At 35.8% G+C, this 25992-nt stretch overlaps 1 protein-coding gene across 1 annotated transcript in view; it reads left to right on the top strand.

Moving 5' to 3' along the window:
• The first annotated feature begins 3443 nt into the window (after nt 1-3443).
• LOC122900720 (catenin alpha-3) overlaps nt 3444-25992 on the top strand; it is a 1358242-nt gene continuing 1335693 nt past the window's right edge. Inside the window, exons 1-2 of the mRNA XM_044239621.1 lie at nt 3444-3453; nt 4086-4349. The gene's annotated coding sequence lies outside the window, so the exon portion shown is untranslated. The remainder of the gene's footprint in view (nt 3454-4085; nt 4350-25992) is intronic.

Below are 25992 nucleotides of genomic sequence, written 5' to 3'. Positions count from 1 at the left end.
TCTGATCTTTATGATTTCTCTTCTCCTGCTGGGCTTAGGGTTTCTTTCTTGTTCTTTCTCCAGCTCCTTTAGGTGTAGGGTTAGGTTGTGTACCTGAGACCTTTCTTGTTTCTTGAGAAAAGCTTGTACCGCTATATATTTTCCTCTCAGGACTGCCTTTGTTGTGTCCCACAGATTTTGAACCGTTGTATTTTCATTATCATTTGTTTCCATGATTTTTTTCAATTCTTCTTTAATTTCCCGGTTGACCCATTCATTCTTTAGAAGGATGCTGTTTAGTCTCCATGTATTTGTGTTCTTTCCAAACTTCCTCTGGTGGTTGAGTTCTAGCTTCAGAGCATTGTGGTCTGAAAATATGCAGGGAATGATCCCAATCTTTTGATACCGGTTGAGTCCTGATTTAGGACCGAGGATGTGATCTATTCTGGAGAATGTTCCATGTGCACTAGAGAAGAATGTGTATTCTGTTGCTTTGGGATGAAATGTTCTGAATATATCTGTGATGTCCATCTCGTCCAGTGTATCATTTAAGGCCTTTATTTTCCTGTTGATCTTTTGCTTGGATGATCTGTCCATTTCAGTGAGGGGAGTGTTAAAGTCCCCTACTATTTTGTATTATTGTTGATGTGTTTCTTTGATTTTGTTATTAATTGGTTTATATAGTTTGCTGCACCCACGTTGGGGGCATTGATATTTAAAATTGTTAGATCTTCTTGTTGGACAGACCCTTTGAGTATGATATAGTGTCCTTCCTCATCTCTTATTATAGTCTTTGGCTTAAAATCTAATTGATCTGATATAAGGATTGCCACTCCTGCTTTTTTCTGATGTCCATTAGCATGGTAAATTCTTTTCCACCCCCTCACTTTAAGTCTGGAGGTGTCTTCGGGTTTAAAATGAGTTTCTTGGAGGCAACATATAGATGGGTTTTGTTTTTTTATCCATTCTGATACCCTGTGTCTTTTGATTGGGGCATTTAGCCCATTAACATTCAGGGTAACTATTGAGAGATATGATTTTAGTGCCATTGTATTGCCTGTAAGGTGACTGTTACTGTATATTGTCTCTGTTCCTTTCTGATCTACCACTTGTAGGCTCTCTCTTTGCTTAGAGGACCCCTTTCAGTATTTCCTGTAGAGCTGGTTTGGTGTTTGCAAATTCTTTCAGTTTTTGTTTGTCCTGGAAGCTTTTAATCTCTCCTTGTATTTTCAATGATAGCCTAGCTGGATATAGTATTCTTGGCTGCATGTTTTTCTCGTTTAGTGCTCTGAAAATGTCATGCCAGCTCTTTCTGGCCTGCCAGGTCTCTGTGGATAAGTCAGCTGCCAATCTAATACTTTTACCATTGTATGTTACAGACTTCTTTTCCCGGGCTGCTTTCAGGATTTTCTCTTTGTCACTAAGGCTTGTAAATTTTACTATTAGGTGACGGGGTGTGGGCCTATTCTTATTGATTTTGAGGGGCGTTCTCTGAACCTCCTGAATTTTGATGCTCGTTCCCTTTGCCATATTGGGGAAATTCTCCCCAATAATTCTCTCCAGTATACCTTCTGCTCCCCTCTCTCTTTCTTCTTCTTCTGGAATCCCAATTATTCTAATGTTGTTTCGTCTTATGGTGTCACTTATCTCTCGAATTCTTCCCTCATGGTCCAGTAGCTGTTTGTCCCTCTTTTGCTCAGCTTCTTTATTCTCTGTCATTTGGTCTTCTATATCGCTAATTCTTTCTTCTGCCTCATTTATCCTAGCAGTGAGAGCCTCCATTTTTGATTGAACTTCATTAATAGCTTTTTTGATTTCAACTTGGTTAGATTTTAGTTCTTTTATTTCTCCAGAAAGGGCTTTTATATCTCTGGAGAGGGTTTCTCTAATATCTTCCATGCCTTTTTCAAGCCCGGCTATAACCTTGAGAATTGTCATTTTGAACTCTAGATCTGACATATTACCAATGTCTGTATTGATTAGGTCCCTAGCCTTCGGTACTGCCTCTTGTTCTTTTTTTCGTTGTGAATTTTTCCGCCTTGTCATTTTGTCAAGCTAAGAGTATATGAATGAGCAAGCAAAATACTAAAAGGGTGGCAACAATCCCAGGAAAATATGCTTTAACCAAATCAGAAGAGATCCCAAATCGTGAGGGGGGATTTCTCCCCTCTCACAATTGAGTGAGGGATCTCCTCTGATTGGGATCTCCTTTGATTGGGATCTCCCAATCTCTTCTGATTGGGATCTCCCAATCTCTTCTGATTGGGATCTCTTCTGATTTGGGGATAAAAGGAGGTTCAAAAGGAAAGAAAGAAAAAAAAGAAAAAAAGAATTAAAAAAAAGAGATTGAATTAAAAATTCAATCAAGAATTTAAAAAAGAATTAAGAAAAAAAAAGATTGAAGAGATTAAGATCTCTTCTGATTTGGGGATAAAAAGAGGTTCAAAAATAAAGAAAGAAAAAAAAGAAAAATAAAGAATTATAAAAAACAGAATGAATAAAGAAAAGTATAAAAAAGAAAAAAATATATATATATTAAATAATCTAGTTAAAAAACGTTAAAAAAGAAAAGGGTAAAAGTTATAAAAAATTTTAGCAGAAGAAGAGAAAAATAAAATGAAAAAGAAAAAAATTAAATTAACTGCAAGACTAAAAAATCACAGGCAGAAAGCCATGAGTTCCGTGGTTTGTTTTCTCCTCCTCTGGAATTCTGCTGCTCTCTCCTTGGTATTGAAACTGCACTCCTTGGTAGGTGAACTTGGTCTTGCCTGGATTTCTTGTTGATCTTCTGGGGGAGGGGCCCGTTGTAGTGATTCTCAAGTGTCTTTGCCCCAGGCGGAATTACACCGCCCTTACCAGGGGCCGGGCTGAGTGATCTGCTCGGCTTTGCTTTCAGGAGCTTTTGTTCCCTGAGCGCTTTCCGTAGAGTTCCGGAGGACGGGAACACAAATGGCGGCCTCCTGGTCTCCGGCCGGAGGAGCCGAGAGCCCGGGGCCCCGCTCCCCAGTGCGCCCTCAGCGAACAGCTCCTAGTAACTCGCGTCTGCCTAACCTCCGGCCGCGCTCCGAGCTCACCGAGCTTGCGACCGGTTCAAGGCAACTCCGAGCTGCGAGCTTACTGTCGGCTCTGTCTCTGCAGCCGGCTTTCCCGTTCCAATATCCGCAAGCTCTGCGACACTCAGACACCCCCGATCCTTCTGTGACCCCGCGGGACCTGAGGTGACGCCGACCCCGCGTGGGCTTCGCCCCGGTTTAGCCTCTGGAGCGATGTCCCTCAGCGGAACAGACTTTTAAAAGTCCTGATTTTGTGCTCCATTGTTCCGCCGCTTGCCAGGAGCCGGCCCCTCCCCCCGGGGTCTATCTTCCCGTCGCTTTGGATTCACTTCTCCGCCAGTCCTACCTTTCAGAATGTGGTTGTTTTTCTTTTTCTAGAATTGCTGTTCTTCTTCTCTTCGATCTGCCGATGGATTTGCAGGTGATTGCAATCTTTAGATAAGCTCTCTAGCTGATCTCCGGCTAGCTGAAGTAGTCTCAGCCTGCTACTTCTCCGCCATCTTGACTCCTCCCTCAATAACTATTTTTTGAATAAATGTCAAAGAGAGAAAGATCCAGGATTAAATTATTAGTAAGTATTTCTGAAAAAAAGTGGAAAATAGCTGAATGGTAGGAGGTTCAATTTAATATTCTTAACTGAATCAGTTTAGTTTTAATGAAAAGGTAAATGCAGTCATAAACATCTATGGAAATAAGTAATCAACATCCTTGTAATTCAGGCTCTCTTATAATGCACTTAATAATGTGAATTTCAGAGTATTTTTCTGACTTATAAGCAAGATATGACTGACAAATATAAGATCTACTTAGTTATTATACATCTACGCCATTGTGACCTTTATTTGCTAATTGGCTCAGCTTTCTTATTTTAGAACTTTTTAACAGAATCTGAAGGAGTGTAGAAATAATTGATGCCCTTGATTTTAACTTATACCTGACTTCTTAGTGTCTATTATCTTTTCATTTATATTGACAGAAAAATGGAGCTTTTTTGTATAAATCTTTCTTTTATAACCCATGGTAAGGAAGCTCTCTTTTTATGTGTTTCCTTAGGACTTAAAATCTCCAAATCAGAGGGATGAAATTGCAGGGGCCCGGGCCACACTGAAGGAGAACTCCCCGCTCTTGCATTCAATTTGCTCAGCTTGTTTGGAACATTCTGATGTTGCTTCCCTCCAAGCCAGCAAGGACACAGTTTGTGAAGAAATTCACAATGCCCTCAATGTAATTTCAAATGCTTCACAAGGCATCCAGAATACGCTTGCCCTACCAGAACCTAAGGCAGCAACACTAGGAAGTGCCCTTGATGAGCTTGAGGTAAGTGGAGAGAAAGATAAAATGTGATTTTCTGTGTCTCAATATGAAAATAAACAGATATGGGTTTTCAGATTGGAGTATAGACTGTGAGTAAATAAAAATCCAATTACTTTATCAGTCTCCATCATTGCCTTGTGTCTTCCAATAAAATGATTAGCAGGAAAATATTCCTTTACATTTCTCCCAAGGAAGTCAATGAATTTTAAGTGGGATTGTTGATTATACTGAAATGATGATTTTAGTTTACATCAATTAATTTATGAAATATAGGATTTATCCATTCCACAAATACTTATCATTGGCTATGTTCTTTATGCTTGGGATCAAATTGAGTACTGCTCCATGAAGCTTATGTTCTCAAAGAAGAATAGAGGCAAAAAAACAAAAACAATGGACATCGTAGATAAGTAAATTGTACAGAATGTTACATTGAGAAGGCAAGATGACTTGGAGGCTTGAAAGAGATTAGATAATTGGGCAGATGGGGATCTAGGATGAAGGTTTGAAATCATGTCCCACTGTTTAAGGGACAGCACAGAAACAGGGTGCCTGAGTGGGGAGAATAAGAGATTAGATAATTGGGCAGATGGGGATCTAGGATGAAGGTTTGAAATCATGTCCCACTGTTTAAGGGACAGCACAGAAACCAGGGTGCCTGAGTGGGGATGAGTCAGAGCTGAACTGAGGAGACCCAATGGGGACAGGTTATGGAGGACTCTATAGGCTTTTAGGGGCTCTGGCTTTTACTTCAAGTTAAATGGGATTTATTGTAAGGTACTAAGCAGAGGTATGAAACGTGAGTCTTAAAAGGACTATATCGGCTGCCTGTAGAGTATAGACTGAAGGGGAACAAAGAGAGAAGCTGAAAAACCAGGCAGAAAGCTATTATGGTAATATATGTTCCATTCTTATATTTTATGTTCATCACCTCATTCCATCTCACAATTCAGTTTGGACCAGGGTGGCATCACTGAAAATTAAGGTAAATTTTATAAGTGAAGCCAACTGGATTTGACAGAACAGATGTCAGATGTGAGAGAAAAGAGTCATGGCTGACCTTGCAGGCTGGGTCATCCAAAACACACTGAACAGAGTTTGGGATACAGAGTGTTGTTACGTATTAGTATATGAGAAGGGAAGAGGAAGGGAGCAGGATTGAGCCAAAGAAGTCTACCTGTAAGCCAGATCCACAAAGCCTAGATCAATTAGCAGAGAGCTCTAGAAGGAGGAGTCCCCTCTAGTGTACCTTGTCAAGCAGAAATAGCCAGGCTTTTTTTTTTTTTTTTTTTTTCCTTTGCTTCTGTCTGTCACTGGGCGCAGGTCATCCTGCCCTGGGAAGGCTATATGATATCCAGGGATGGGGAAGAAGGAGCAGCCCCTTGCAACTGAGGAACTGACCACTGGGGGCCATCTGCTGGCCTCAGTCCCCACAGCTGAGCAGTAAGTCCTACTTGGAAGGGAGATATGGATAGTACATCTCTGTGTCTACCAGAAATAATGACAAGGTTTTTTGTTTTTGTTTTCTTGTTTTTTCTTTAGCAACTGCATGGATAGCTTTCATCAACCATGATAGGGAACACTGTGGGTGAAGCCAGTTTTGAGAGGGAAATCAGAAACTCAATTTTCAACATGTGGAGTTTGAGATATTTATCAGACATTCAAGTTTGATGTCAAAGATAATTAGCTATACAAGTCAGACATGCAGTTTAATGGGAAGCAAGGTAGAGTAATGCTTAAAGATAAGGGTTTTAGATCTCTTTATGTTGAGGTTCCTATCTCTGCTGTGGCACTTGTTAGGAAAGTTATTTAATTCTCAGTTTTCTTACCACTAAAATGGGAATAATAGTAGGGCCTACATCATAGTGTTGTCAGAATCAGTAAATTAATAGTACAGGTAAAATGCTCAGAACAGTGACTAGCACATAATAAGTGCTCGATCAACTTTAGCTCTCCTTATCATGAGTGGAAACGACTATTTGGAGGCAAATTCTTCCCTAATGAAATCAATGCAGTTAAATTACTGAAGTTTTCCTGGTAATGTAAAAAATAAACTAAGTGGGCGCCTGGGTGGCTCAGTGGGTTAAGCCGCTGCCTTCAGCTCAGGTCATGATCTCAGGGTCCTGGGATCGAGGCCCGCATCGGGCTCTCTGCTCAGCAGGGAGCCTGCTTCCTCCTCTCTCTCTCTGCCTGCCTCTCTGCCTGCTTGTGATCTCTCTCTGTCAAATAAATAAATAAAATCTTAAAAAAAAAAAACTAAGCACATATAATTCCTATATATTGTTCATAACATTATTTTACTTTCATGATAAACTTAGCATGAAAAATCCAATTCATTTAAATTTATAACCTTTATGTTTTTCTTTTAGTTACATGTCTTTAAACTGATGCCTTTATTTCTAATCTAACATTATTAAATTCCTTATTATCAGTACCTGTGCAAAAATTTAAGTTCCTAATTATTAGCACCTATGTGAAAATTCTAAATAAGGTAGATGATTAGTGGTGACTCTTGAATGGTACCCATAATAAGACTGAAAACTCTTTGTAGGCAAGATTGTGTATCTTAGTAATTTTATACCAGTGATACTAGCAGAAGTTAGGTCCCCCTAACTTGTTAGTATGTAACATTTCTTGATAGCTAAACAGTTAACATAAATGTATGACTTAATTATTACAGTGTCCTTATAAGATAAATACTTTTGTTTTACAGAATAAAACAAAATAAAACTGAGACTTAGATAAGTTATATAACTTGTTCAAATCAGAAGCCTAGTGAGTGGTAGTATCCAGGAAGTGATCTAGTCTGATTCCAGAAATTATTTCTAAGTTCTGTGCTATATTGAATTCTCACCGATACTACTTAAGGTGCTTTTTAATGCTGAGATTCTTAGTCTGTGTGAACCATCAGAGGAATTATAAATGTAACCAAGCACCTGGGTCATTTAAATAGAACTAGTCTGTATTTGGAGAGTAGCTAATACGGTGAGGTAAAATTTGTTAAAATGGATGGATAGAACTGTATATAACATTTTTCATAGTACTAAACAGAATTATGTCAGGAGTAAGATGTCCAGTTTATCCCAGACACTCACTCTATATTCTTGGAATTATAGAAGAAAACAGATGATTTCCAAATTCTTCCCTTTTCGGGGGACTTCTATCTCTCTTTAATTGAAAGTGGCTGCTATAGGCAAGATAAGGCAGTGGTTAGAAAGAAGGAGGTGTGTGTGTGTGTGTGTGTGTGTGTGTGTATAGCACTGACAGGAGTGGGAATAGGTATAGTGATGGCACCTTCCCTTTTTCAAGATAAGTGGCTGACTCACTTCTGAACAAGGCAATAGGGAGTCCCAAAGATATTTCCTAGAAATCTTAATGCTGTCTTAACAACCTTTGAAATCAGTTCTCAGTTAAAGCTAAGGCTGCTCAAACCAGTACAAAATATATATAAAATATCTGAGTTACAAGTAGGTGCTGAGGCTGTCTGAACTAGATAAAGCAGAATTTATTGAGCATTTAGCTTTTTAAAATGGTTTTGTAAATTAAATGGTTGCATTTTTCTTTATTTACAGGAAGCTGTGTCAGTAAAAGATCCAAAATAACCTTTGCTCTGTCTTGCCTCTGCAAATATAATACTATGAAATAAACTGATGTAGTAAATACTCTGTTGGGAGTAAGTCTCATTAAATGTTTATAGTGTGGAAATGTATCAGAGTGCTTATTCAACAACTACCATGCTGAAGCTTTGTTAAATCTTTCATTCTGGCTCATGGCTGGTTGTGGGTATGGAATCCGAGATTTATTGGTAAAGAAGAAAATAGAACTTGAATTAGAACACTATGCAAGCTAGAGGGGTTGATTCCTTGGAGAGCCTAATGTGAATTATAGGGCATTCTTTTGCATTTGTGACTGAATGAGAGTTGAGAAGAGTCAAATTATAGATTAACAGAATTTTGAAAACACTTTTAAGCAAGAAACTTTGCCAGTGAAAATTGCTTTGAAACTCCAAGTCCATTAAGACATATTTTCTCTTGTGCAGTAGGATAAAGTAGCTTTTATAGTCATGGTCTGTAAGAATTATCCAGATCTTTATGTTATAAAGATGATAATAACTAGCTTTTTTTTTTTAGTATTTTTTCATTTTCAAAGAACTATCATATTTATTTTCTTATTTTTAGGTATTCATTTCTATATCATCATTCACATATTTCTTTATTCCCTATTTTTGTATTTCCAACACCTAGAATGATGCTCTATACATAGTAAGTGCAAGGTGATTATCATTGAATTGAAAGAAGGAAGCAAAAAGGAGGGAAGAAAGGAAAGCATGCAGGTAGCAATGCTGTATGTCATTTTGTGATTTGGATTGAAGAGATTTTCCCTTTACTCCTTTTTTCCCCTTTCCTTTCTCCAGTTGGTAGTGTATGTACTTGCGGTATATTGCTCTACTTGACTTTTAACTGGGGCATGAATTTAGTGAGGTAACTACTAGAAACATATCTAAGTGATAGGCTGCTTAGATTTTTTTTTTCTGTGATAAGAGAAAAATTTTCTATTCTTAGTAGTTGTTTAGCCTAATTTCTATCCTTAGTTTAGATTCCCTGCAACTGCCGAGATCTTCTGTCTTTACTAAGAGTAATAATTTTGAGGAATGTTTTTACCTGAAGGAGAAAACAGGTCAATCCTCAGAGTAGCATTTCGTAGCTAAAGAAAAAACAGGCATCACTGATGTCTAAAAGCACTATAATATGATTTCTTTTTAAAAAGGCTTGATTTCTAGAAATATAGTGAACCAGAAGAACTAAAAGTGATATGTAAAGTATTTTTAAATACATGGGTAATATAATAGGGAAATTCAGTTGAGGTCAGCCAGATACAAAGAGCCAACATCCAGACTAGCAAGCCAGCAACAGCACTGTGCTGGCAGATGTGAGAATTTCTTTTTCATTATGGCCTGTAGCTTGAATTTTGAAAGACCATGAACTAAGGACAAAAAGCAAAGCTTATATTCTGCCACCTGGAAAGTCACATGAGAGCCTTTGCATGAAGCTGAGGATCCTTTAATTTGACCATCTTATTGAATGAACAAGGAAAACACTTTCCTATAGCAAAAGATAGGAAAACTTGGCTGGCTTAACTTTGGCTCTGGGCAGCTCAGAAAAAAGAATACAAAATACCTTGGAGATTTTTTAAAAAGATTTATTTATTCATTTTAGAGAGAGTGTGCACACACCAAGAGTGGGGTGAGGGGAAAAACAGAGGGAGGAGAGGGAGAGGGAGTGTAGCAGACTTCCTGCCAAGTGTGGAGCCTGAAGGGGGGCTCAATTTCCAACTGTGATGAGATCATGAGCTGAGCCAAAACAAAGAGTTGGAGGCTTAACTGACTGGGCCATCCAGGCACGACTGTCTTAGAGATTTTTTACCCATAACTTTATCCTTCTCTGGACTTTGGGTCAGAATTCATATTATCTGAATAGCTTCTAAAACCCAAGCTGAAAATATAAGGTGGTTCTGTCTTAGCAGTACCTCCAAGTACATGCCAGAAGTAAATTCAAGTTCTCTGTGCACTTCTTACCTAGTCCACAAAAAATTCTCATACAGGTCTTAGAAAAATAAATTGTCACAACTCACACAAATAGGCACACATGAATGAGACTTTGCAGAAAACAAACGGCAGTATCAGAACTTAAAACACTGCAGATATTAAAATTGTGATAATAATATGTATTATTCACTTATTTACTAAAGTGTGACGAGTAAGGTGAAGGAACAAAAGGCGGTCAAAATTGACCGGGCAGAGCTATCTAAAATGAAAAACATAATCGTGAAAAATTCAATGGTTAAGCAAGACAGATTAGATAGAGAATTAATGATCTGAGAGATAGAGTTTAAGAAGTTCTTTATAATGCACCACAGAAACACAAAATAAAAATATTTTTTAAGGCAGTTAAGATACATGGAAGATGTGTGACAAGTTTTAAAATATTCTAATACAAGATCCAGAAGAGAGAAAAGTATAAAAAAGATACTAAGAATTTCCTAGGATTGATAGAAGATACCAAGAGTATTTTTTTTAAAGATTTTATTCATTTATTTGACAGACAGGGATCACAAGTAGGCAGAGAGGCAGGCAGAGAGAGAGAGAGAGTTGGAAGCAGGCTCCCTGCCGAGCAGAGAGCCCAACGTGGGACTCGATCCGAGGACCCTGTAATCATGACCCGAGCCGAAGGGAGAGGCTTAACCCTCTGAACCACCCAGGCACGCCCCCCAAAAGAGTATTCTTAAAAGAAGTTCGTGCCTCTGCCCACGAACACACTGAATAAACAACTACACACGGATCAGTTACCTCTGAGAGAAATCCAGAAATTATTTGAGAGACTCCTGTACATTGAGCAACTGAGAAAATGCCCACTTCAAAATAGGTAGGAAATGCTGAGTACACTTTCGCTATTAACTCTACCTCTAACACACTACCATATAAATGAGATGGAACCCCAATTTCCCAGCTTCTCCTTGAGGAGCAAAGTTTTTGTTTTTGTTTTAATTGTTGAAGTATGATTGACATAAGATATATTATTAGTTTCAGGTATATGGCGTATATATCAGTGCTCCCCGTGATAAATATAGTCACCATCTGTCGGCAAACAATTTAATGCGGTGTTATTGACTATATTCCCTGGGCTGTACTTTTTATCTCTATGACTAATTTTTTTTATAAATAGAAGTTTGCTTCTATTCCTTCATGCCCTTCATCTATTTTGCTCATCCCCTCACCCATCTCACCTTTAGCAACAGTTTGTTCTCATATTTAAGATATGGGGTTTTTTTTTTTTTTTTGCTTGTTTTATAGATTCCACATTTATGTGAAATATTGTGGTATTTGTCTTTCCTGTTTGACTTATTTCACTTAGCATAATACCCTCTAAGTCCATACATGTTGTTGTAAATGACAATATTTCATCCTTTTCTATGTCTGTATAATATTTCATTGTCGATAAGTAACATTTCTTCTTTACCCATTCATTTATTGATGGACCTTTGGGTTTCCCCATAGTTTAACTATTGTAAATAATGCTGCGATAAACATAGGAATGCATATTTCTTTTTGAATTAGTATTTTTGGTTTTTTTTTGCAAAAATAACTAGTAGGGGAATTAATGGACTGCATGGTAGTTCTACTTTTAATTTTTGAGGAAATTCCATACTGTTTATTACAATGATTGCACCGATTTATTTTTCTACCAACATTGCATGGAGGGATCCTTCTTCTTCAAATTCTTGACAACACTTATTTCTTGTCTTTGTGATACTAGCCATTGTGACTGGTGTGCGGTGATACCTCATAGTGGTTTTGATTTGCATTTTTTTTTCTGGTGGAAAAGCATTTTTTTTAGGTGTAGTCCCAAGAGTTGATTTTTGCTTTTGTTTCCTTGCCTGAGAAGAGATATCCATAAATATGTTGTTAAAGCCAATGCCAACTACTGCCTGTATTTTCTTTTAGGACTTTTATGGTTTTACATCTCCCATTTAAGTCTTCAATCCATTTTGAGTTTGTGTATGGTGTAAGAAAGTGGTCCAGTGTCAGTCTTTTGCATTTAGCTGTCCAGTTTTCCCATCACCATTTATTGAAGAGATGATCTTTTCCCTATATTATATTCTTGCCTCCTTTGTCACAGGTTAATTGACCATATAGGTGTGGATTTATTTCTAGGCTATTTATATCATTCTATTGATTTGTGTGTCTATTTTTTGCCAGTACCACTGTTTTGATTAATGTAGCTTTGTAGTATATTTTGAAATCTGGGATAGTGATACCTCCAGCTATGTTCTTTCTCAAGATTGCTTTGGTTATTTGAGGCCTTTTGTGGTTCCCTACAAATTTTAGTAATATTTAGTCTAGTTCTGTGAAAGATACTATTAGTATTTTGATAAGGATTGCATTGAATCTGTAGATTGCTTTGGGTAATATGGACATTTTAACAATATTAATTCTTCCAGTCCATGAACATGGAATATATTCTCATTTATTTGTATCATCTTCACTTTCTTTCACTAATGCTGTATAGTTTTCAGAGTATAGGTTTTGTTTTTTTTTCCTAAAGATTTTATTTATTTATTTGAGAGAGATCACAAGTAGGCAGAGAAACAAGTAGAGAGAGAGGAGGAAGCAGGCTCCCTGCTGGGCAGAGAGCCCAATGCGGGGCTCAATCCCAGGGCCCTGGGATCATGACCTGAGCCGAAGGCAGAGGCTTTAACCCACTGAGCCACCCAGTTGTCCCCCAGAGTATAGGTTTTTCACCTCCTTTGTTAAGTTTAGTCTTAGGTATTTTACTCTTTTTGGTGTATTTCTATATGGGATTTTTTTAAAAAAATATGTTTCTGCTAATATGTTGTTAGTGTATAGAAATACAATGCATTTCTATATATTAATTTTGTATCCTGCAACGTTACTGAATTCATTTATTAGTTCTAATAGTTTTTTTGGTGGAGTCTTTAGAGTTTTCTATACAGGGTATCACATTATCTGAAATAGTGACAGTTTTGCTTCTTCTTTATCAATTTGGATGTCTTTTATTATTACTTTTTCTTATCTGATTACTATGGCTAGGACTTCCAGTTTTGCATTGAATACAAGTGGTTAGATTGGCCATTCTCGTCTTGTTCCTGATTTTAGAGGAAGTTTTCAGATTTTTTCCCATTGAGTGTGGTATTAGCTTTAGACTTTCCATTTATGGCCTTTGTTATGTTGAGGTATGTTTCCTCTGAGTCCAGTTTATTTAGAGTTTTAATCATGAATGGATGTTGTACTTTGCTGTATGCTTTTTTTGTATCTATTGAAATGATCACATGGTTTTTATCCTTCTTCTAGTTAATATGATGTATCACACTGATTGATTTATGAATATTGACCCACTCTTCCATCCCTGGAATCAAACTCATGTGGTCCTGGTAAATGATCATTTTAATGTGCTGTTGAATTCCATTTATTAATATTTTGTTGAGGATTTTTGAAGCTATGTATATCAGAGACTTTTTAGTAGTGTCTTTTGTTTTTTTGTAGTATCTTTGTTTGGTTTTGGTGCCACAGTAGTACTGGCCTCATAGAATAATTCTGGAACTTTTTCTTCCTCTCCTATTTTTTTGTATAGCTTGAGTAGAATAGTATTAATTCTTCTTTAAATGTTTGAGGAAATTTACTTGTGAAGTCATCTAGTCCTAGACTTTTGTTTGTTGAGAGTCTTTTGACTACTGATTCAATTTCATTACTCTTAATTGGTCTGTTCAAGTTTTCTATTTTCTTGATTTTGTTTTAGAATATTGTTTCTAGGAATTACTCATTTCTTCCAGGTCATCCAATATGTTAGCATATAATTTTGCATAATATTTTTTTAAAATTCTTTGTAGTTCTGTAATGTCATTTGTTATTTCTCCTCCTTTACTTCTGATTTTATTTGATTCCTGCCTCTTTTTGTTGAGTTTGACTAAAGGTTTATTTATTTTTCAAAGACACAGCTCTTGGTTTCATTAAGCCTTTCTATTGTTTTTGTAGTCTGTAGTTCCCTTATTTCCATTCTAATCTTTATTTTTTCCTGTTTTCATCTGCTATGTTTGGGCTTTGTGCTTATTTTTTTTTTTAGTTACTGTAGATATAAGGTTAGGGTGTTTACTTGACATTTTTCTTATTTCTTGAGGTAAGCCTGTATCAGTAAAATTCCCTCTTAGAACTCCTTTTGTTGTGTCTCAAAAATTTTGGGTCATTGTCTTCTAATTTTCATTTGTCTCCATGTATTTTTTACTTCCTTTTTTATTTTTTCATTGATGCCTAAGTTGTATAGTAGCTACCATTGTTGTTTAGCCTCCACAGGTTTGTAGTTTTTTTGTTTTTTTTTTTTTCCTTGCAATTGATTTTTTATGTTCTAAAAATTTTAAAAGGTTTTATTTAAGTTCCAGTTAGTTAAATATAGTGTAATATTAGTTTCAGGTGTACAATATATTCAGTACTTCCATATAATACCTGGTGCTCATCATTGCAAGTGAACTTTTTAATCCTTATGACCTACTTAACCCTTCTCCCCATTCACCTCCCCTTTAGTAACAATCAGTTTGTTACCTGTAGTTAAGAGTCTGTTTCTTACAAACAAAAGCCCAGGGCCAGATGGCTTCCCAGGGGAATTCTACCAAACATTTAAAGAAGACCTAATTCCTATTCTCCTGAAACTGTTCCAAAAAATAGAAATGGAAGGAAAACTCCCAAACTCATTTTATGAGGCCAGCATCACCTTGATCCCAAAACCAGACAAGGATCCCATCAAAAAAGAGAGCTATAGACCAATATCCTTGATGAGCACAGATGCAAAAATTCTCACCAAAATACTAGCCAATAGGATTCAACAGTACATTAAAAGGATTATTCACCACGACCAAGTGGGATTTATCCCAGGGCTGCAAGGTTGGTTCAACATCCGCAAATCAGTCAATGTGATACAACACATCAATAAAAGAAAGAACAAGAACCATATGATACTCTCAATAGATGCTGAAAAAGCATTTGACAAAGTACAGCATCCCTTCCTGATCAAAACCCTTCAAAGTGTAGGGATAGAGGGCACATACCTCAATATCATCAAAGCCATCTATGAAAAACCCACTGCAAATATCATTCTCAATGGAGAAAAACTGAAAGCTTTTCCACTAAGGTCAGGAACACGGCAGGGATGTCCATTATCACCACTGCTATTCAACATAGTACTAGAAGTCCTAGCCTCAGCAATCAGACAACAAAAGGAAATTAAAGGCATCCAAATCGGCAAAGAAGAAGTCAAATTATCACTCTTCGCAGATGATATGATACTCTATGTGGAAAACCCAAAAGACTCCACTCCAAAACTGCTAGAACTTATACAGGAATTCAGTAAAGTGTCAGGATATAAGATCAATGCACAGAAATCAGTTGCATTTCTCTACACCAACAACAAGACAGAAGAAAGAGAAATTAAGGAGTCAATCCCATTTACAATTGCACCCCAAACCATAAGATACCTAGGAATAAACCTAACCAAAGAGGCTAAGAATCTATACTCAGGAAACTATAAAGTACTCATGAAAGAAATTGAGGAAGACACAAAGAAATGGAAAAATGTTCCATGCTCCTGGATTGGAAGAATAAATATTGTGAAAATGTCTATGCTACCTAAAGCAATCTACACATTTAATGCAATTCCTATCAAAGTACCATCCATCTTTTTCAAAGAAATGGAACAAATAATTTTAAAATTTATATGGAACCAGAAAAGACCTCGAATAGCCAAAGGGATATTGAAAAACAAAGCCAAAGTTGGTGGCATCACAATTCCGGACTTCAAGCTTTATTACAAAGCTGTCATCATCAAGACAGCATGGTACTGGCACAAAAACAGACACATAGACCAATGGAACAGAATAGAGAGCCCAGAAATAGACCCTCAACTCTATGGTCAACTAATCTTCGACAAAGCAGGAAAGAATGTCCAATGGAAAAAAGACAGCCTCTTCAATAAATGGTGTTGGGAAAATTGGACAGCCACGTGCAGAAAAATGAAATTGGACCATTTCCTTACACCACACACAAAAATAGATTCAAAATGGATTAAGGACCTCAATGTGAGAAAGGAATCCAAATCAAAATCCTTGAGGAGAACACAGGCAGCAACCTCTTCGACCTCAGCCGCAGCAACATCTTCCTAGGAACATCGCCAAAGGCAAGGGAAGCAAAGGCAAAAATGAACTTTTGGGATTTCATCAAAATCAAAAGCTTTTGCACAGCAAAGGAAACAGTTAACAAAACCAAAAGACAACTGACAGAATGGGAGAAGATATTTGCAAACGACATATCAGATAAAGGACTAGTGTCCAAAATCTATAAAGAACTTAACAAACTCAACACCCAAAGAACAAATAATCCAATCAAGAAATGGGCAGAGGACATGAACAGACGTTTCTGCCAAGAAGACATCCAGATGGCCAACAGACACATGAAAAAGTGCTCCATATCACTCGGCATCAGGGAGATACAAATCAAAACCACAATGAGATATCACCTCACACCAGTCAGAATGGCTAAAATCAACAAGTCAGGAAATGACAGATGCTGGCGAGGATGCGGAGAAAGGGGAACCCTCCTACACTCTTGGTGGGAATGCAAGCTGGTGCAACCACTCTGGAAAACAGTATGGAGGTTCCTCAAAATGTTGAAAATAGAACTGCCCTATGACCCAGCAATTGCACTACTGGGAATTTACCCTAAAGATACAAACGTAGTGATCCAAAGGGGCACGTGCACCCGAATGTTTATAGCAGCAATGTCCACAATAGCCAAACTATGGAAAGAACCTAGATGTCCATCAACAGATGAATGGATCAAGAAGATGTGGTATATATACACAATGGAATACTATGCAGCCATCAAAAGAAACGAAATCTTGCCATTTGCGACAACATGGATGGAACTAGAGCGTATCATGCTTAGCGAAATAAGTCAAGCGGAGAAAGACAACTATCTTATGATGTCCCTGATATGAGGAAGTGGAGATGCAACATGGGGGCTTAAGTGGGTAGGAGAAGAATCCATGAAACAAGATGGGATAGGGAGGGAGACAAACCATAAGTGACTCTTAATCTCACGAAACAAACTGTGGGTTGCTGGGGGGAGGGGGGTTAGGAGAAGGGGGGTAGGGTTATGGACATTGGGGAGGGTATGTGCTTTTGGGTAAATTGGAAGGGGAGATGAACCATGAGAGACTATGGACTCTGAAAAACAATCTGAGGGGTTTGAAGTGGCGGGGGGGTGGGAGGTTGGGGTACCAGGTGGTGGGTATTATAGAGGGCACGGCTTGCATGGAGCACTGGGTGTGGTGAAAAAATAATGAATACTGTTTTTCTGAAAATAAATAAATTGGAAAAAAAAAAGTCTGTTTCTTGGTTTGCCTCTCTCTCTCTCTCTCTTTTTCCTTTGTTTCATTTCTTAAATTCTCACTATGAATTAAATCATATGGAAGTTGTCTTTTTGTCTGACTTATTTCACTTAGCATAATACTCTAGCTCCATCCATGTCTTTGCAAATGCCAAGATTTCATTCTACTTTTTTTATGATGGAGTAATATTCCATTGTATATGTATGCTACCTCTTCTTTATCTATTCATCGGTCAATGGACACTTGGACTGCTGCCATGATTTGTTTATTATAGACAATGCTTCTACAAAAATCAGGGTGCATATATTCCTTTGAAATAAAATTTTTGTATTTTTTGGATAAATATCTGGTGGTGTAATTGTTAGATTGATGGGTAGTTCTAGTTTTTAACTTTTTGAGGAATCTTCATATTATTTTCCAAATTAGTGGCACCAGTTTGCATTCCCACCAGCAATGCAAGAGGGTTCCCCTTTCTCTACATCTTTGCTAGCACCTACTGTTTCTTGTTGACGTTAGCCATTGTGACAGGTGTGAGGTGTTACCTCATTGTAGTTTTGATTTGTATTTGCCTAATGATGAGTGATGTTGAGCATCTTTTTATCTGTTGGCCACCTGTATATCTTCTTTGGTAAAATGTTCATTCTTCTGTCCATTTTTAAATTGGATTATTCACTTTTGGGGTGTTCAGTTTTGAAAATTCTTTATATGTTTTCAATACCAGTCCTTTATCAGATATGTCATTTCCAAATATCTTCTCCCATTTTGTAGGTTGCCTTTTAGTTTTGTTGATTGTTTCCTTCACTGTCCAGTAACTTTTTATTTTGATGAAATACCAATAGGTCTTTTTGCTTTTGTTTCACTTGCCTCAGGAGACATAGCTAGAAGGAAATTGCTGCAGCCGATGTCAAAGAGGTCACAGCTTGTACTCTCTTCTAGGATTTTGTGGTTGCAGGTCTCAAATTTAGGTCTTTCACCCATTTTGAATTTATTTTTGTGTTTGGTGTAAGAAAGTGGTCCAGTTTTATTCTTTTCCATGTTGCTATCCAGTTTTCCCAGCACCATTTGTTGAAGAGACTTTTTCCCATTGGATATTCCTTCCTGCTTTGTCAAAGATTAATTGACCATATATTTGTGGGATCATTTCTGGGTTTTGTATTCTGTTTTATTGCTCTATATGTCTATTTTTGTACCTGGTCCATACTGTTTTGACCACTATAGTTTTGTAATATAACTTCAAGTCCAGAATTGTGATGGCTCCAACTTTACTTTTCTTTTTTAAGGTTGCCTTGGCTGTTTGGTGTGTTTTGTGGTTCCATGCAAATTTTAGGATTTTTTTTTTTCTAGCTCTGTGAAAAATGCTGGTAGTATTTTGATAGGGACTGCATTAAATGTATAGATTCCTTTGTGCCAAAACCAGTAATATACTTAGGAATAATCCCAACAAAGAGGTTAAAGACTTGTACTCTGAAATCTATAAAACATTTATGAAAGGAATTGAAGATGACACCAAAAAATGGAAAAACATTCCATGCTCATGGATTGGAGGAACAAATATTAAAATGTCTATACTATACTTTTAATACAATTAATTTCTAGTTTTATACCACTGTGGTCCGAAAAGATGCTAGATACATTTTAAATCTTCTTAAATTTATTGAGACTTGTTTTGTGGCCTAAAATGTGATCTGTTCTGGAAAAAGCTCTGTGTGCCTTTGAAAGTAATATATAGTCTGCTGTTTTGGGCTAGAATGTTATGTGTTTCTTTTAGGTTCATCTGGTCTGATGTGTCATTCAAAGCCACTATTTCTTTAATGATTATCTGACTGTATGATTGATGTAAGTGGGGGGGTTAAAATATCCTACTCTTTTTTGTTTAATTTAAATTCAATTAGCCAATATAGAGTACATCATTAGTTTTGGATATAGTGTTCAGTAGTCCATCATTTGTGTATAACACCCAGTGCTTATCGTATCACATTTCCTCCTTAATGCCCATAACCTAATTACCCCATTACCCCACCCACCTCCTCTCCAGCAACCTGAGTTTGTTTCCTATAGTAAGAGTCTCTCATGGTTTTTCTCCCTCTCTGATGACTTTCCATTCAGTTTTCCTTCCCTTCCCCTATGATCCTCTGAACTGTTTTCTTATATTCCACATATGAGTGAAACCATATGATAATTGTCTTTCTCTGATGGACTAATATCATTTAGCATAATACCCTCCGGTTCCAACCATGTTAATGTAAATGGTAAGTATTCATTCTTTCTGATGGCCTAATAATATTCCATTGTATGTATATACTATATCTTTATCCATTCATCTGTCAGTGGATGTTTCTGTTCTTTCCCACAGTTTGGCTATTGTGGGCATTGCTGCTATAAACATTGGGGTACAGGTGCCTTTAGATCAGTCTCTTACTATTTTTGTATTCCTATCAATTTCTTCCTATAGGTCTTGCCCTAGGTATTTAGGAGCTCCTATGTTGGGTGCTTAGACATTTATAATTGTTGCATCCTCTTGTTGAATTGATCCCTTTATCACTGTGTAATGCCCTTCTTTGTTTTTTTTTACAGTCTTTCTTTTAAAGTCTACCTTGTGTGATATAAGTAGTACAGCTTTTTTTTGCCTCAATTTGCATGGAGTATCTTTTTCCACCCCTTACTTTCAGCCTGTATATGTCCTTAGGTCTGAAGTAAGTTTCTTATAGGCATTATATAGATGGGCCTCACTTTTTACCCATTTAGTCACCCTGTGTCTTTTAATTGGAGCATTTAGTCCATTTACATTTAAGTAATTATTGATAGGTATATACCCATTGTCATTTTATTAATTATTTTCTGGTTGTTTATGTAGTTCTTCTCTATTTATTTCTTCTTCTCTTGCTCTCTTCCCTTGTGGTTTGATGACTTTCTTTAGTGTGATGCTTGGATCCCTTTATTTTCATTTTTTAAAAAATTTATTATAGGTTTTTAATTTGTTGTTACACTGGGTTCATATATAAGATTCTATCTGTATAGCAGTCTATATTAAGTTGATGTTTGCTTTAGTTCAGGCACATTCCTAAAGCACCAGATTTTTACACTGCTCTCCATGTTTTATGTATGTGATGTCATGTTTTATATATTTTTATTTTGTGTATCACTTGACTAATTTTTGTATAATAATTGGTTTTACTACTTTCGTGTTTTAACTTACATACTGACTTTTTATGTGATTAATATACTACCTTTGCTGTATGTTTGCTTTTACCTGTGAAATTGTTTCCTTTCTTTTATTCTTCTTTCCTTATAAGTAGTTATGGCCTTTCCTTGCCACTTTTGAAGGGTTCCCTTTAATATTTTTTGTGAGGTTGGTTTAGTGATGATGAAGTTATTTAACTTTTGCTTGGAAAGCTTTACATTTCCTTCAGTTCTGAATGATAACCTTGTTGGGTAGAGTGTTCTTGTTTGTGGGATTTTTTTTTCCTTTCAGCACTTTGCATGTATCATGCCATTCTCTTCTGACCGGCAAAGTTTGTGGTGAAAAATCAGCTGCTCATAAGTTTTCCTTGTATGTAACTGTTTTCTTTTCTCTTGCTGCTTTTGTAATTCTTTCATTATTAGTTTTTACCATTTTAATTATTATGTTTATTCATTATTATGCTTATTGTTATTATTCATTATTATGTTTAATTATTATTTTTGGACCCAGGTATCTGTTTCTTTCTCCAGATTAAGGAAGTTTTCAAATAGTATTTCCTCAAATAAGTTTTTTATCCCCTTCTCTCTCTATCTCCTTTTTGGATCCCCCTATAATACAAATGTAATTATGCTTTATATGCCAGAGTTCCCTTAACCTAATCTAAAGAATACCAAAAATGATGAGTGAGAGAGACCCACACCAAGAAACAGTATAACCAAATTGCCAAAAAATAACAACTAAAAGAAATTTGAAAGCAACAAGAGAATTAACAGGAACCTCGCTGACCGAAAAGGAATGTGATGATATATTCAAATTTCTTGAAAGAAAAAGAAATACAAATCAAGAACATTATACCTGCCAAACTTGTCCTTCAAAAATGAGGAGAGGATAAAGGCTTTCTCAAAAATGAAAGGGCTCATTACCAGTAGCTCTACCTACTGGAAATGCTAAAGGGAGTTCTTCAAATTGAGATGACTGGACTCTAAACAACATGAGATAAGAAAATATGAAACTCATTGGAAAAGGTAATTATGTGGTCAAACAGAACACTGTTATTACTTTAATGGTGGTGAGTAAATAATTTTTAATTTTTATATTATGTTAAAAAACAATATATTCAAAATAACTAATGAAATTTTGTTAATGGATACACAATATAAGAGGATGTACATTGTAACTTCAGAAGGTATAATGGGAAGGTGGAATAGAAGTTTAGTTTTTTGTATGCAATTAATGTTAAATTCTTATCAGTTTAAATTAGACTGTTATAAGATGTGTTATATAAACCTCATGGTGATCACAAAGAAAAAACTTGTAGATACATACAAGGTAAAGAGAAAGGAATTAGGGCATACTACCAAAAAAGTCTTTAAATAAAGGAAAACAGCAAGAGAGAAAGAAAGGGACAAAGAAATTATGAAACAATCAGATAAGAACACACCCACAGTTGTAAGTCTTTACCTGGTAATAATTACTTTAAATGTAAATGGATTAAGTTCTAATCAAAAGACATTGAGTGGCTAAATAGATAAAGAACCAAGTTCTAACTGTAAACCGTCTATAAGAAACTCACCTTGGTTTTCATAATATGCATTGCTAGAAATGAAGGGATGGGGAAAAAAATATTCCATGAAATAGTAACTAAAACAGTGGCTATACCTATATCAGAGAAAATAGAACTTAAATTAAAAACTATTTCTAGAGTCAAAGGAGGTCATTATATATACATAATAGTGCCAGTTCAGTAGGGAGTTATAATGGTTATAAATATATGTGCACCCAGCATCAGAGTTCCTGAATATATAAAACAAATATTTACTGATCTGAAGGGAGAAATTGACAGCAATAGAATAAGAGTAGGCGATGTTAATAGCTTGCTTTTAATAATGGGTAGTACATTGTGAGAGACAAAGAATGAAGAAACAGTGGACTTGAACAACATTATAGACAGATAGACCTAATAGACCTATAGAACCTTCTACTCAACAGCAGGAAACTATATACGTGATAAGCAAACAAAACAAGCCTTAATAACTATAAGAAATTTGAAATCATATGATGTCTCATTTCTATCTTCAGTGGTATGAAACTAGAAATCAGTAACAGCAGGAAAATGGGAAAATTCACGAATAGGTGAAAACTAAACAATGCACTTATGAACAACCCAACATTGGGCTAAAGAGGATATTAAGAAAGTATTTAAAAAATATCTTGTGACAAATGAAAGTGCAAATATAGCTTACTAAAAATTACGGGATGCATCAAAAGCTGTACTAAGAGGGAAGTTTATAGTGATAAATGCCTACATAAAGAAAAAAGTAAATAAATAAATTGCCTTTATACCTTTAAGAACTATGAAGAAGAGTAAAATATGCCCAAAATCAGCAGATGAAAGGAAATAACAAAGATCGGAGCAGAAATAAATGAAGGAGAAATAAGAATAACAATAGAAAAGATCAATGAAACTAAGAGCTTTTTTGAAAAAGATATTAATATGTAAGCATTAAGCAAAATAAAGAAGACTGAAATAAAATCATTAAGAGGAGACATTACAACAGATAATGGAGAAATAGGAATAATCTTAAGAATCTATGAACAATTACATGTGAACAATTTAGATAACCTAGAAGAAATGGATAAATTCTTGAAAACTTATAACCTGAAATGATTGAATCAAAATTAAATAGAAAATTTGGATAGACCAAAACAAAGAAGGAAATTGAAACAGTAATTAAAAACCTCCTAGGAAAAGGAGTTTTATTTCAGTCTTCTTTCTTTCTTAGTCTAGCTTAATGCTTGTATATTAATATTATCTTTTCCAAAAAAGTCCTAAAGGTATAAAGGCAATTTATTTATTTATATCTTTTTTCTTTATGTAGGCTTTTATCACTATAAACTTCCAACACCTGTTGGAAGAGAGAGCACTTGCAAGCTCATTCTATGAGACAGGATCACCCTAATACCAAATACAAAGACACCATTAGAAAACTATAGACCAATATCCCTAATGCACTTAGGTGCACATGTCTTTGGGAAAATACTAGCAAACTAAATTTAGCAGTACATTAAAAGGATTGTATGTCATTACCAAATGGGATTTATTTCTGGGAAGCAAGGATGGTGCAGCATACCCAAATCAATCAGTGTAATACAGCACATTAATGTAATGAAAGATAAAACCCCCGTGAACACCTTGATAGCTGCAGATACAGTATTTGACAAAATTCATTATCCTGTTCATGATAAAAATTCTCAACAAATTAGATTCAGAAGGAACTCATTTCAACAATAAAGCCCACCTATGTAAAGACTATATGTGAAAACCTCATAGCTGATATCATAATCAATGAGGAGGAAAAACTTAAATCTTTTCCTCTGAGATCCAGTACAAGGGAAGGATGCCTATTCTGGGTTCTTCTACTTACACTCAACATAGTACTTGTAGTTCGAGTCAGAACAATTAGACAAGAAAAAAAAGTAAAGGTATTTGTAAATTGGAAAAGAAGAAGTAAAACTCTCTCTGCTGGCAAGATTACATGATCATGTAAGTAGAAAACCCTAAAGATTCAACAACAAATAAACCTGTTAGAAATACAATAAACAAATTCATTAAAGTTGCAGGATACAAAATCAACATAGGAAAAAAGTTGGTTGTATTTCTAAACACTAATAATGAACTATCTTAAAAACAGTTTAAGAGAACAATCCCATTTATGATAGCAACAAAACATTTAAATACTTAAACCAAAGAGTTAAAAGACTTGCACATTGGAAACTGTAAAGCACTGCTGAAGAAAATTAAAGAGGATACAGAAATTATAAAACATCTTATTTTTATGGATTGAAAGACTCATTGTTGTTAAAATGTACATACTACTCAAAGTATCAATGAGGTTCAATACCAACACTGTGAATATCTCAATGGCATTCTTTACATAAATGGAAAAAAAATGATAAAATTCATATAGAACCACAGACTCCCAAAACAATCTTGAGAAAAAAAGAACAAAGTTGAAGGCATTACACTTCCTGATTCTAAAATATATTACAGAGCTAAAGTAATTAAAGCAGTATGATACTAGCATGAAAAACATACAGATAGACTGATGGAGCAGAATAGATCACCCAGAAATAAATTCAAACCTTTATGGTCAATTGATTCTTGAGAAAGGTATTAAGAATACAGAATGAGGAAAAGTGTAGTCTCTTTGATGTTAAAATAATAAGAAGTGAAAGATGTTCTAGCTGATTTCTCAAATACAGTTGGTACAAGTCAATGGATTCACCCTTTTAAGTCCTGTGAGCATAGCTACTAACCTTGAATTTTTACATCATGGAACTATATTTCAAGAACAAAGACAAAGACATTTTACACAACTATGAAGTTGTGTAGTTTGTCAGCAACTTCACTGAAAAAATTACGGAAGAAAAGCAAAAAAGTTACAAATACAGGCATTTGTAAGGAGAAGAAATGATAAATATATGGGGTTACTTTTGCTCAAATATTAACTTTTATAAAGGATTAATATTTATGTATACTTAGTATAATTAAAAATACAGAATTAATCTTCCTGGATATAATAGCATATAGTTAAGTAAAAATGGAATAAAAGTTAAATGTTCTAGGATTTTATTATTTTTTGGAAGAAAGATAAAGGTATTGATTTACTTTAGACACTCCAAGGAAGCATGTTAAAACATATACAGTAACTACTGAGAAATGTGTAACAATCTACAGCATAACTTGAAAATGTGGAGAAGGGACAAATAGGATGAGACAATATGAAACTTGGTCTACCCAAAAGAAGAAACAAAGTGAAGAGAAAAAAAAAACCCTAGGAAAAGTATGGGACAAATAGAAAATATGATGATAAAATGCATCCAGATATATCTGTAATCATAATAAATATACAGTAAAATCTATACTCTTCAAAGTACTAATACTTAGACCTTAGAATAGAAACCAAAATCTAGGTATATGTTGTTTATAAGTAGCTCACCAAAAGTAAAGACAGGGGGATCATATGATATTTGTCTTTTTCCGCTTGACTTATTTCGCTAAGCATGATACGCTCTAGTTCCATCCATGTTGTCGCAAATGGCAAGATTTCGTTTCTTTTGATGGCTGCATAGTATTCCATTGTGTATATATACCACATCTTCTTGATCCATTCATCTGTTGATGGACATCTAGGTTCTTTCCATAGTTTGGCTATTGTGGACATTGCTGCTATAAACATTCGGGTGCACGTGCCCCTTTGGATCACTACGTTTGTATCTTTAGGGTAAATTCCCAGTAGTGCAATTGCTGGGTCATAGGGCAGTTCTATTTTCAACATTTTGAGGAACCTCCATGCTGTTTTCCAGAGTGGTTGCACCAGCTTGCATTCCCACCAAGAGTGTAGGAGGGTTCCCCTTTCTCCGCATCCTCGCCAGCATCTGTCATTTCCTGACTTGTTGATTTTAGCCATTCTGACTGGTGTGAGGTGATATCTCATTGTGGTTTTGATTTGTA

The sequence above is a fragment of the Neovison vison genome, chromosome 2 (genome assembly GCF_020171115.1).
Source record: "Neovison vison isolate M4711 chromosome 2, ASM_NN_V1, whole genome shotgun sequence".
Taxonomy (NCBI): Eukaryota; Metazoa; Chordata; class Mammalia; order Carnivora; family Mustelidae; genus Neogale; species Neogale vison.
The sequence above is the reverse complement of the archived record's forward strand: the minus strand, read 5'-3'. Positions and strand labels throughout refer to the sequence as shown.